The sequence below is a fragment of the Alligator sinensis genome, unplaced genomic scaffold (genome assembly GCF_000455745.1).
Source record: "Alligator sinensis unplaced genomic scaffold, ASM45574v1 scaffold596_1, whole genome shotgun sequence".
In the NCBI taxonomy this organism is placed as follows: domain Eukaryota; kingdom Metazoa; phylum Chordata; order Crocodylia; family Alligatoridae; genus Alligator; species Alligator sinensis.
In genome coordinates, this window is record NW_005841967.1 from 1,755,247 (window position 1) to 1,765,371 (window position 10,125).

Sequence of the window (10,125 nt, forward strand, 5' to 3'; positions counted from 1 at the left end):
TTCCCTATTCTAGATAAGTGATTCTCTTCTGGCCCCTCCTTGTCACAGAACTCCAGAAGTTCTATGAAGCAATCCAGGAGGTCCCAATCTCTGCTTATCATGAGCCAAGGAAAACAGCAGCAGTCACGCAAGAGGCCCAACATGTGAACAAGATTCTGCCAGAGCAGTCTACACTCCTTTATCTGAGAACATGCCAGAAGAAAATAAGGTTGAGGTGCTTCCTTAGCCCAACAGAAAAAGGATGCAAGACAGGCAAAAGCAGCAGTAAGTGCCTCAGGGGTGGAGGTAGTAAGGAGTCACAAACATTCAGAGATGTAGTTAACCAAGCGAGTCTGAAGTAACTAGAATGCATGGTGGAGGACAGAGAAGAGAACAAATTTTGAGATAGTTTTTGCTCGCAGCCTATGCTACTGGCCTGTGACTTTACTCAGTGGTGCTGAACTGCGTACTCATTTTTGCTGGCTAGATGAGAGGTGTTGGGTCAGTCTGTGGCCCTTATCCAGGTGCAATCTGGCATGCTGTCCCAGCTGTGCATGCCAGACCAGGCCATGGCATGACCCCCCCCACACACTACTGCAACCTAGCATTCAGGGTCATGTCATCTGGCCCTCTGGTCTCCCCATGAGTCTGGACACTTGCAGGACACCTGCAATTACCGATGTCATCACACCCCCAGAGGGAGATACATGGGCTAGATGACCTGGCTTCATGGGCCAAATCTGGTCTACCAGCCAGAGCTTGAACACCACTGACCTAAGTAACCTGCTCCTGATCTATGAATCTATGATTTCTTTTCCTCCTGACAGCTCAGATAGTCTTGAGGTTTCTAAGATCTTCAGGGTTTCCCCCTTTATATCCATTGTTTAGAAACAAATGCCCTACTGTCCAAGGGGATAAGAATAGTTCTTCTCTCTTGGAACATTTTTTCTAGTCATTTTACACACCCTGAAACAAAAAGAATGGGAAAATACAAAGTTTGGTTTTATGGTAATTCCTCTGAAACACTCTCCTCTCCCTTAGTGATATCAGAGCCACACAGCTGTTTAAAATCTGAAAACTGGGTTTTAGCTCCATCTGGTGGCAATTGAGCTGTGTTAGGGAATGTAACCTCTATCAGCTTAATTCAGAATAGACTCTCTAAGTTTTTATGTTATCACTGGTCCAGACCATTCCAAAACCCCTGGTACCAAATAAAACCAGTTTTCACTGGTCAAATCTTGTATGTAAAAATCAGATACTACACCTATTTGCCATGACGCACTTAGGCCTGGATGCTTTAAAGATATGCTGGCCCCAGAGATTCTCATTGACACAATTTGATTCCAGCATAATTCCACTAACATGTGGTATTGTTTCTAAACTATTACACTGAAGGAGAGGAGAGGAGAGGAGAGGAGAGGAGAGGAGAGGAGAGGAGAGGATCAGAAGGGCTCCTAAGGGCTACTGCAATACAAACATATAACAAAAGATCCCTGCTCCCTCCCTTCTCCCAACATTATGGTAAAATGGCTTGTTGCATTTACGTAGCTAGTTTAGTTGAGCTGAAAGTTAGAACATCATCAGTAGTCTGCCAGAGGAAGAAGAAAGTGATCAGGAACTGCACCAGTCAAGCTATTGTAACACACTAGTTAATCTACACACTGAGTGTTTCAAATGACTCCTGAGGTTAGAGGTAAGAATTCTCAAGGATGATATTTTCTATTGGATCAACTGCATGGTTGAGATGACATAGACAAGCTTTCAGGTATCACACTACCTTCCTTCTTGGTAGCAAGACACAGTGAAGCAGACACAGCAGAGCTAAGCAAGCGATGGAACAAATGCTTCTGTAAAACTCCATATGTAAACAAAAACAGGATATAAGAGACATTATCAGATGGCCAACAGGCAGGAGAGATGCAGTAAAAATGTGATAAAGGAGGAACAAGATTGTTCAGGGGAGTTATAATCAGGCAGTAGCAACAACTGAAAAAACCACAGTCACTAGACTCAAACACTAGTCAGCAGCAATTTTGACACTAGGTTAAGCCAACATTTGCTGGAAATATTGGAAAGAGGTTCATCAAATCCTCACCTATGTTCAGGTTCCTTTGGGACTTCATCTGTCTAGGACTACAAGGGTCTATCTATCTACAGGGCCTTGCCACTAGAATTTCCCCGCCACTGACTTCTGCTCTGCAGAAGTTACATTCTGTGTTACATTCTGTAACTTCTGCTGTTACAGGAATACTGGACATGCCAACAAACTCATTTAAACTCCAAGGGAAGGTGGGGGAGGCGAGTGTATTCCAAACAGCAGATATATTACATTTTTTCAGCATTTGGTATGAACAGAGAATAAGTGGGAAATTTTGTCATGATGGCACCCTCTAGCATGACCAAGGGAAGTATACATGCACTTCTATAGCACTTTAAGAGCTATATCACATGTATATTGGCATGTGCTAGAATCCCACCTTCATTCTGAAGAGCAGACATGTTATTACAGTACCTGAACTTCTTGCAGTCTTTAGTCTATTAATCCCTGGAAGGTTGGGAAATTCTGGTATTCTCCATTTTACAGACAGGGAGCTGAGGCACAAGGAAGCCAAGTGACCTGTCCAAAGTCACATGCAAAAAATCTGTAGTAAACTAGGGACTTGAAGACATTCTTCCCCAAATGCTAAGCTAGTGCTCACCCTTCCTTTGTCTACTCATTGTATTTCTTTCTGTGGGATGAATGGACAGGGAGTGGGTCAGGAAGGCTCTGTTCCCACCAAATCACCAGCTAGTATGTAGAAACCAGCATGGGATGTAGACCAGCAGCAAATTACCCTCACGACCTAGAGAAGTCTTTTAGGGGAGAATGAAGAAGAACAATTTCTTCCCTAAACCATGGCAGAGAGGGCTTTTTGTGAAGCCGAAGGCTATTCCTCAGTACGCATTCCAAAGAATTTCTGACTAGCAGTCTCTCATGACTGCACAATCAGCCTTACTAGTCTTTACAACTGCATGGAAAAAAGCTCTCTCTGATAAACCTAAGAAGCTCAATTTGACCATCTTTGTTTGTTCTCTTCTAGAAAGATATTGAAGAATCTTTAAACACCGGTCACTCGTTGTTTGAGGTACTACATTTTTGTAATGAAAACTGAAATCAAACTGCAAAAGAAGATGTCATAAACATGGCCTTGACACAGAGCAAAGAAACAGAGTCCAGACAGAACTGACTAGATGGACGGACTCAGAAACTTGGAGCAGAGACTCAAACTTGGAGTAGAGGTACATGGAGCTACATTCTCTCATCCCACGAATAACTGAGATTTCCAAAGTTATCTTCCTGATGTGGAAGGTGATTTTCAAGATTGTTCTGCAAGACAGAGAGCCATGTCAGAAAAGCAAGTAGCTCAATGACTGAGGAATTCAATAGGGAAACCAAAGGAATTGAATATTTATTTATTTGACATCTCTCCCTGCCAATATTGTATAAGTGGCCTAACCACCAAGCTATAGAAATCTTATTCCTTTGGGTCAAGTAACTAAGAATGGCCAAATCTGGCCCTTCTATTGTAACACATTCAAGCCTGGTGGAAGCCTGATAACAACATCAACAACATGCTGGTGCCAGTTTCTTTCTGGCATCTTTTTAATAACCAGCCCCAGCTTATAGTAATAATATTGAGGGATCAAACTGGCTTTTGTTATGAAGTGGATAGTAATTTTACCAGCACACAGATGTTTTTTTCTGTTACCATTTCCCTAGTATTTAAGCACAATGACTGAATACTTCAGTTCAGAGCTCACCATCTACCTGTAACTACTGTAATTTTTTTTAACATAATGGAAGTTGAATAGGGCTGCTGCAATCAGATATGGAACCTTGTGGTTCTTGATTTATTTGTGCACATTTTTCAGTGGCAGACTTCATTAAATGTAGCAGTCAGGAAACCAGCCCTGCTAATAAGATTGACAACTGCAGGTTATTTACTGGCTCCCTTGGAACTTTTGTACAGCATTGCTGTGGGAAAATATAAGGTTTGAAATGAGATTAATGAAAAAAAAAAGAGCACAGCTGCATTGTTTATGTTCTTGGGGGAATTTGTGCATATTGTAATTCTGAAGCATGTTCCCAGATAAAGTGGAATGATGTCAATTCATTGGGGAAATATTTGTCTGGTGATTTTAACAAGAATTAAAGCAATAATAAAAAAATTGCCCTTTATGGAAAAGCATGTTGCAAACATTCATTATAATAAGAGCAGAATACTCTGATGCAGTACATAAATATTGTGGAACCTTTTGTTCCATGACTATACTAAAGTGTGAAGATATTGTAAGCTAGACTTGTGATCCTCAGGTAGGACATTCTGGGATAATTCACATCCTTAAATAGTTTGCAGCACTGGAATCAAAGCACTCAGAACCTTGCAGGATTGGACACCAAGTCATTTCTATTAGGCTTCTTACATTTCTTACATTATAAAGGTTATATCTGGGCTTAATCTACTGCATATTTTTTGACTATGCATACACAAATGTGCTGAAAAAAGGATATGAAATGCCATATTTTTCAGTGCATTTTCCTAGAATAACAGAAAAGGAATAGGATTAATAAAGGCATATGATGAATTTTAATTATGTCATTTAAAAGTGATAAAAGTAATTTCTTGTAGCTGTCAAGATATGTACAGGTCTGATTATTCTTTATTTAAAACTAGATTAAAAAAACAAACAGGTTTTATGTTGTAATCAGGGGAAAATGAAATATTATTTGCTCCCATGTTAAGACCACACATGGGAATTTTGGTGCACCATTATTTTTTTTAACTCTAAAAGTTCAGTGTCAGTTCCATTTAGATGAGGACGAAAAGCTTGGGTGCTCAGTCAAAGCTCATATAATTTACCTACAATTTTTGGGGACAAATTCTGCCCCATAGTGTATTTTGCCTTTGATTAGAATCCAGAAAATGCCTTCTTCACAACAATCTGTAACTCTACTTTAATTTTGTCAAAAATGATAACTAAATATTTTCTAAAAGTTTCCTAAAAGGTTATAACCAAAACTTCATATCTGGTTCATACATTGTCTACAAATAGCTTGACCCTCTGGAATGTACAATTACCTCTGAATTATACCTTTTTAAAAATGGTGTTTATGATAATATTATTTTTGTTGGAGCTGGGTGAATGTGGAACAAAATATAGCCTGAAATGTAATGCCCACTGTTTGGGACATGGATCTCCTTTTTATGTGCATTGAACAAAGTGATCTTTGTGTCTCAGTGGCAGCTTTCAGCTGTTACTTCAATATAAATAATTCATAAATGTGAGTTATAGCTAACCATACTTATAATATAGGAGTATCCCTTTCTTAACATGCTTAGATCAGTAACTGATTTAAGTGGGATCTTTGCTTGTATTGTTCAGGGAAGAATGTGATCCGATACATCCTGTGCAGAATTCTGAGATGCACACGATCTATCTGGTATGTACGTACTCCTGTAAAGTGTAACCACCTTTATTATACAGAAGGAAGAGATAGCAAACTGCCACTAGATGGAGCCATCAGCTTACCAATTATTTTAAAAGCTCCTAAATTTCTTTGTTAGGTATTAATATTTTCTCTGTGGGTGCATCTTATTATTTAAGTTGTTAATTCTGCCTCTTTGTTTAGTAGTGTTTCCAGGAAGAGCATAATAGGGTTTGGAATTAACATGTGATTTCTGATTTTCAAACACGGAAACACATTTGGGAACAGTTTAACAAAGCCTCCATTTCTGCAGCTGTAACTTTTCAGGCATTTTTTTCTAGGACCAAAATGGAGGGGAGATTTGAAAATCTGTTTTTTTGTGCCTGTCATACATTTTAAAGCCCCTATAGTCTAATCAAATGAAAGTATTCAAGCAAGCAAACCTATGCTAACTTTGACTGTAATCACTGAGCACAGCAGGGGGTTCAGTGTCTGGAAGTTAAAAGTGCATAACACAGCAAATACCTTGATTCTGAGATTACAGCGTTTCTGGAGTCTTGTCCTTTCTCCTAAATAGGTGATCAGCTTTTCAAAATAGTTTCAAAAGCCCTGTGCAGGGGATGTTGGATGCTCAATAAATTTGAAAAATTAGTAATTTAGTAGCTGGAAGAAAAGGATGTAGAAGCCTGACTTTAGGCCCCTGTTTTTGAAGAATTCAGCAATGAACCTCAGGAAAAAATACACACAACAAAGTGCACATGGTCATTATAATACAAGAAGATACCAAAAAAACCCTCACTCTGGCACAGCTAGAAACAAATAAGGTCAATATTTTGCAGAAATGTACCTCAACCTTACCCACAGAAGCCAGAAATTTCTGATGATGGCTCTTCCTGAGATAGAGAAATGCTCAGGTACCCTTTCTACCCACAAACAAACTCCACAGTTGCCTTTGAGAAGTGCAAATTGCTCTCTTTTAGTCTCCAACCCAGATAGTTGCTTTTCTTCCTCTTTGGTCTTTCTCATCATACTGTATATGTTGTCAAGAATGCCAAAGCAATTCCTATCCGGAAGACTCTCTGACGAACAAAACAGAAGACATAGCCAAATATTCTTCCAGATTAATATCCTGTGGAGATTGATTCTGATAAGCAGCAAATGTATGTTACTTAAGAAAAGGGACTCCACAGACTATCGTTCTATTTAGGTACTAATCCCAGACATTATCTTTACAAGTCTGTAGAGTGGTCAGGTCTTTTGAAAATAATATCACTGCTTTGGATCTCTAAATATATATTTAAAAGCTTACCTTTAGGCACCCATTTTTAAAATGGTCAGAGAAATTAGATTTTTAAAGAATCTACTAATGTATGCATTCTTTTGGGGGAGTTTGTATGGCTTTGTCCATGCTGCTATTATCTAACTTCACTTTTGTAGTCACCTGAACCTGTCTGAATTACAGAAGAGGTTCAATACGTGCACTTGTGGGACAGCATGGGGGAGATGTGATGAGTACTATAGTGGAGGAAAATAATGGAATGGTTACTGAATGTAGCTTGACCAATTGTAGAAATGATAGCAAGAATGTTTATTTGCACTCTGCCTGTTTCATTTCTTTACCTCTCCAAGTTGCACCATTTTTGTGGCAGAAGATCCATTAAATATTCAGTTCAGAACTGTTTGCTGAAGATTTTTCACTTTGTTCTAAACCAGTGCCTAAATTCAAAGCTGGCTTTGTATCTGTAATCCTTGTGAGTGAGTGAGCCCTTCTAATTGCAGCATAAGAATTCGACTGGGATCATCACTGGAAAGTTTATATCTTATTTTACCACTTTCCTCCAATATTGATGTCACTGCCCCCTCTCCCTGTACAAACACACCAATATTTAGAAAACTAGAGATTAAGAGACCCTAAAAAAAAACCCTACTTCCTCAAGAAGACGACACTATGGGAGCCACGCTGTTGTTTTCCAACCAAAAGACAAAAAAGAAAAGCTGCACATTTACAGATAAGGTACAATGTCCTTTGAAATTTGCCTGCTAAAAGCCTGAAACATAGGCCTCTTAGCTATAAAACAATTTTCTTCTGAGAGGGCAGCTTTTCCTTCACATGATCTTGCTGTAATCATACAACTCAATACCAGTAATTTTGCAACAATTGCCTAATTCTTTAAAAAACAGCATTTCAGCTTACAAAAGCCAGCTGCAGCAACAAATCTGGTAATAGTTATATTTGATGTTTTAAGTTCTATCTATAACTCTTTCCTTATCAGCAAATTAAGTGTGTGCACATGATTATTATTATTCTGCTAAAATGTGTCTAGGAGAATCCCAGTAATGACCCAAAGGTGATGCTTTATGTTAATATAAAGTGTGATTGTATAGAAAAACCCCTCATAACAGCAGTGTGAGATATGCAATGCTGATTATTTTATATGTTTATTCATATTGTGCCTTCAATGGATCCTTTGAACCTATTAACAATGCCTAATTCTTTGTTACAATGAAATAAAAGTGAGAAAACTGGCTGGTGAGAATGGTTATACAGCAACCCTTACCATCTGAATTGATTTATTTAAATCTGAATCCTGCTGGCTTTGCACATTCTCATTTTCCCATTCATTAAAGTGGTTCTACTGACCTATGTGGTATCACCAGGAATTGAAAGAAGTTTGGGAAGCAGAGTTCTGCCATAGACTGGGTACTGGACTGAGAGCCAGGACACTTGAATGATATCTGCTTTATGACCACTGCAAACAGGATTTGTGCTCCAAGGTCTCTTTGAAAATCCTACTTAATGACTATTTAAATTTGTCCATTACAATGCCAACATGCGTCAATTTAGTGGGGGTGGATTTTGTGATGAGGACAAGGAACTGAGTTGAAACTGCTACCTTAGTATACATACATATTCAAAACACTCAACACATCACCATGTGACCACTTTCAACTTGAGATGGATTTTAACTGGCAACCCTAAATCACAGAAAAGCAGGACTGGAAGGGATCTTAGGAAATCATCTAGTTCAACACTGTTCCAGATAGCATCATCCCTATCCAAACCATTCCAGTCAAATATTTGTTTAACATCATGAGGAGTGTGTCATCATCCCAGTGCCAGTCTCCTGAAGTATCCAGAACTATCACTGGAATAGCTCTGATATTGAGAATGATAAAAAGATTGACTGTGCACCTGGTTCACTTGGCAGTAAGCAAAATCCATGTGAAGGCAGGTCCTACCAATTGGCCCTTGGGAACCTTTCATCCCCCATTCCAGCAATGGAAAGCAGGATATGACGGGACATCCTGAGACTCCACATCCAATCTCCTGCTATCACAAGCAACCATGCACATAATCCCTTTCATATATGGTGCAACTTTTAAATAAAACTAAGTTTGTGTTTTGGTTTTTCTAGCCTCCATCACTCTTTTTGGAAGGCTACTCCAGAACTTCACTCCTCTAATATTCAAAAGTTCTGATTCCAGCCTAATTTTTTTCATAGCCAATTTATACCCATTTGTTCTGGTTCAAGTGTTGCCCTTTCTCTCAAACAATTCTTTTTCCAGCTTCATGTTTTCCCTCTGACCATTATCCTTTTTCTGCCTTGGTTTTGCTAGGCTAAATAATTAAGTCATTGAGTTCCCTCTCATAAGATCATAACAACCCTAATAACCTTTTCTGCACCTATTCAAGTTTGGACTGCAGTGACACATAGCTCTGCCTATATCTAGAAAATCAGTTATCATATTAAATAAAGATATTGAGTTAATTTGGGATGATTGATCTATGGTAAAGCCATTTTCCTTTTATTCCATGTTCCATACATCTCCATGCCTGTAACTACTGTTTATTTCAAAATTTGTTTTAAAGTCTTACATAAGCTTGAGGTCAAACTAATAGGCCTGTGGTTACCCAGAGCATTTTTACTTTTCTTAATAAAAGGTACTGCATTTACTGGTCTGGTACAATTCCCTGCAATCAGGCCTGCAATGTCATAGCCCAGTTCATAAAGAACTCGGGCATGGAGATTTTCTAGGTCCCCTGACTTCACTATATAAGCTCAGAGTTTTACTTTTACCTTGGTTGTGTTTAGTTCCAACTTCCAAAGCTCCATTCCTATTGGCCACCCTACCTCTTTGCCCTCTTGTGCCATATCATCACCCTTACTGAAAAATGAGGCAAAACATTCATTTAGTTTTGGGGTCATAGATATATATTTAATCGCTATCCCATTCCCACTGCATAGAAACCCTGCTTCTTCATTCCTTATTCTTTTTTTAATTAACAGTGCTGAAGAACCTTCTGATTTCTGCAATATTTTTCTTTGCCAGTCTAGCAGGAAAGTTGGTGCTCATAGCACTTTAAAAGAAGGCAGACTGTGAGAAGGGCTGCAGTAAGGCTCCCGATTGATACTGAGATGGAGTAAACAAGACAAAGTGGCTTATAGACTGAGACTGTAAGGGCAATGGAGGTCTCAACTGGCCCGGAAGTGGGCCCAGGGCTGGAGGGAAGGGAGCCAAGACCAAGGAGCTGGGCCACAGCTGGGGTCAGGGACACATAGCCCAAGAGGGGTGAGAACAAGGGTCAGGGACCTGTGGCCAGTAGGGGCGAGAACCAGGTTTAGGGACCCATAGCTCAGGAGGAGCAAGAACAAGCAATACCACGGAGCCTGTAGCCT

The 10,125-nt window shown here is 39.3% G+C and overlaps 1 protein-coding gene across 1 annotated transcript in view; it reads right to left on the minus strand.

Moving 5' to 3' along the window:
* NYAP2 (neuronal tyrosine-phosphorylated phosphoinositide-3-kinase adaptor 2) overlaps positions 1–10,125 on the minus strand; it is a 230,821-nt gene that overhangs the window by 25,918 nt on the left and 194,778 nt on the right. The window lies entirely within an intron of this gene.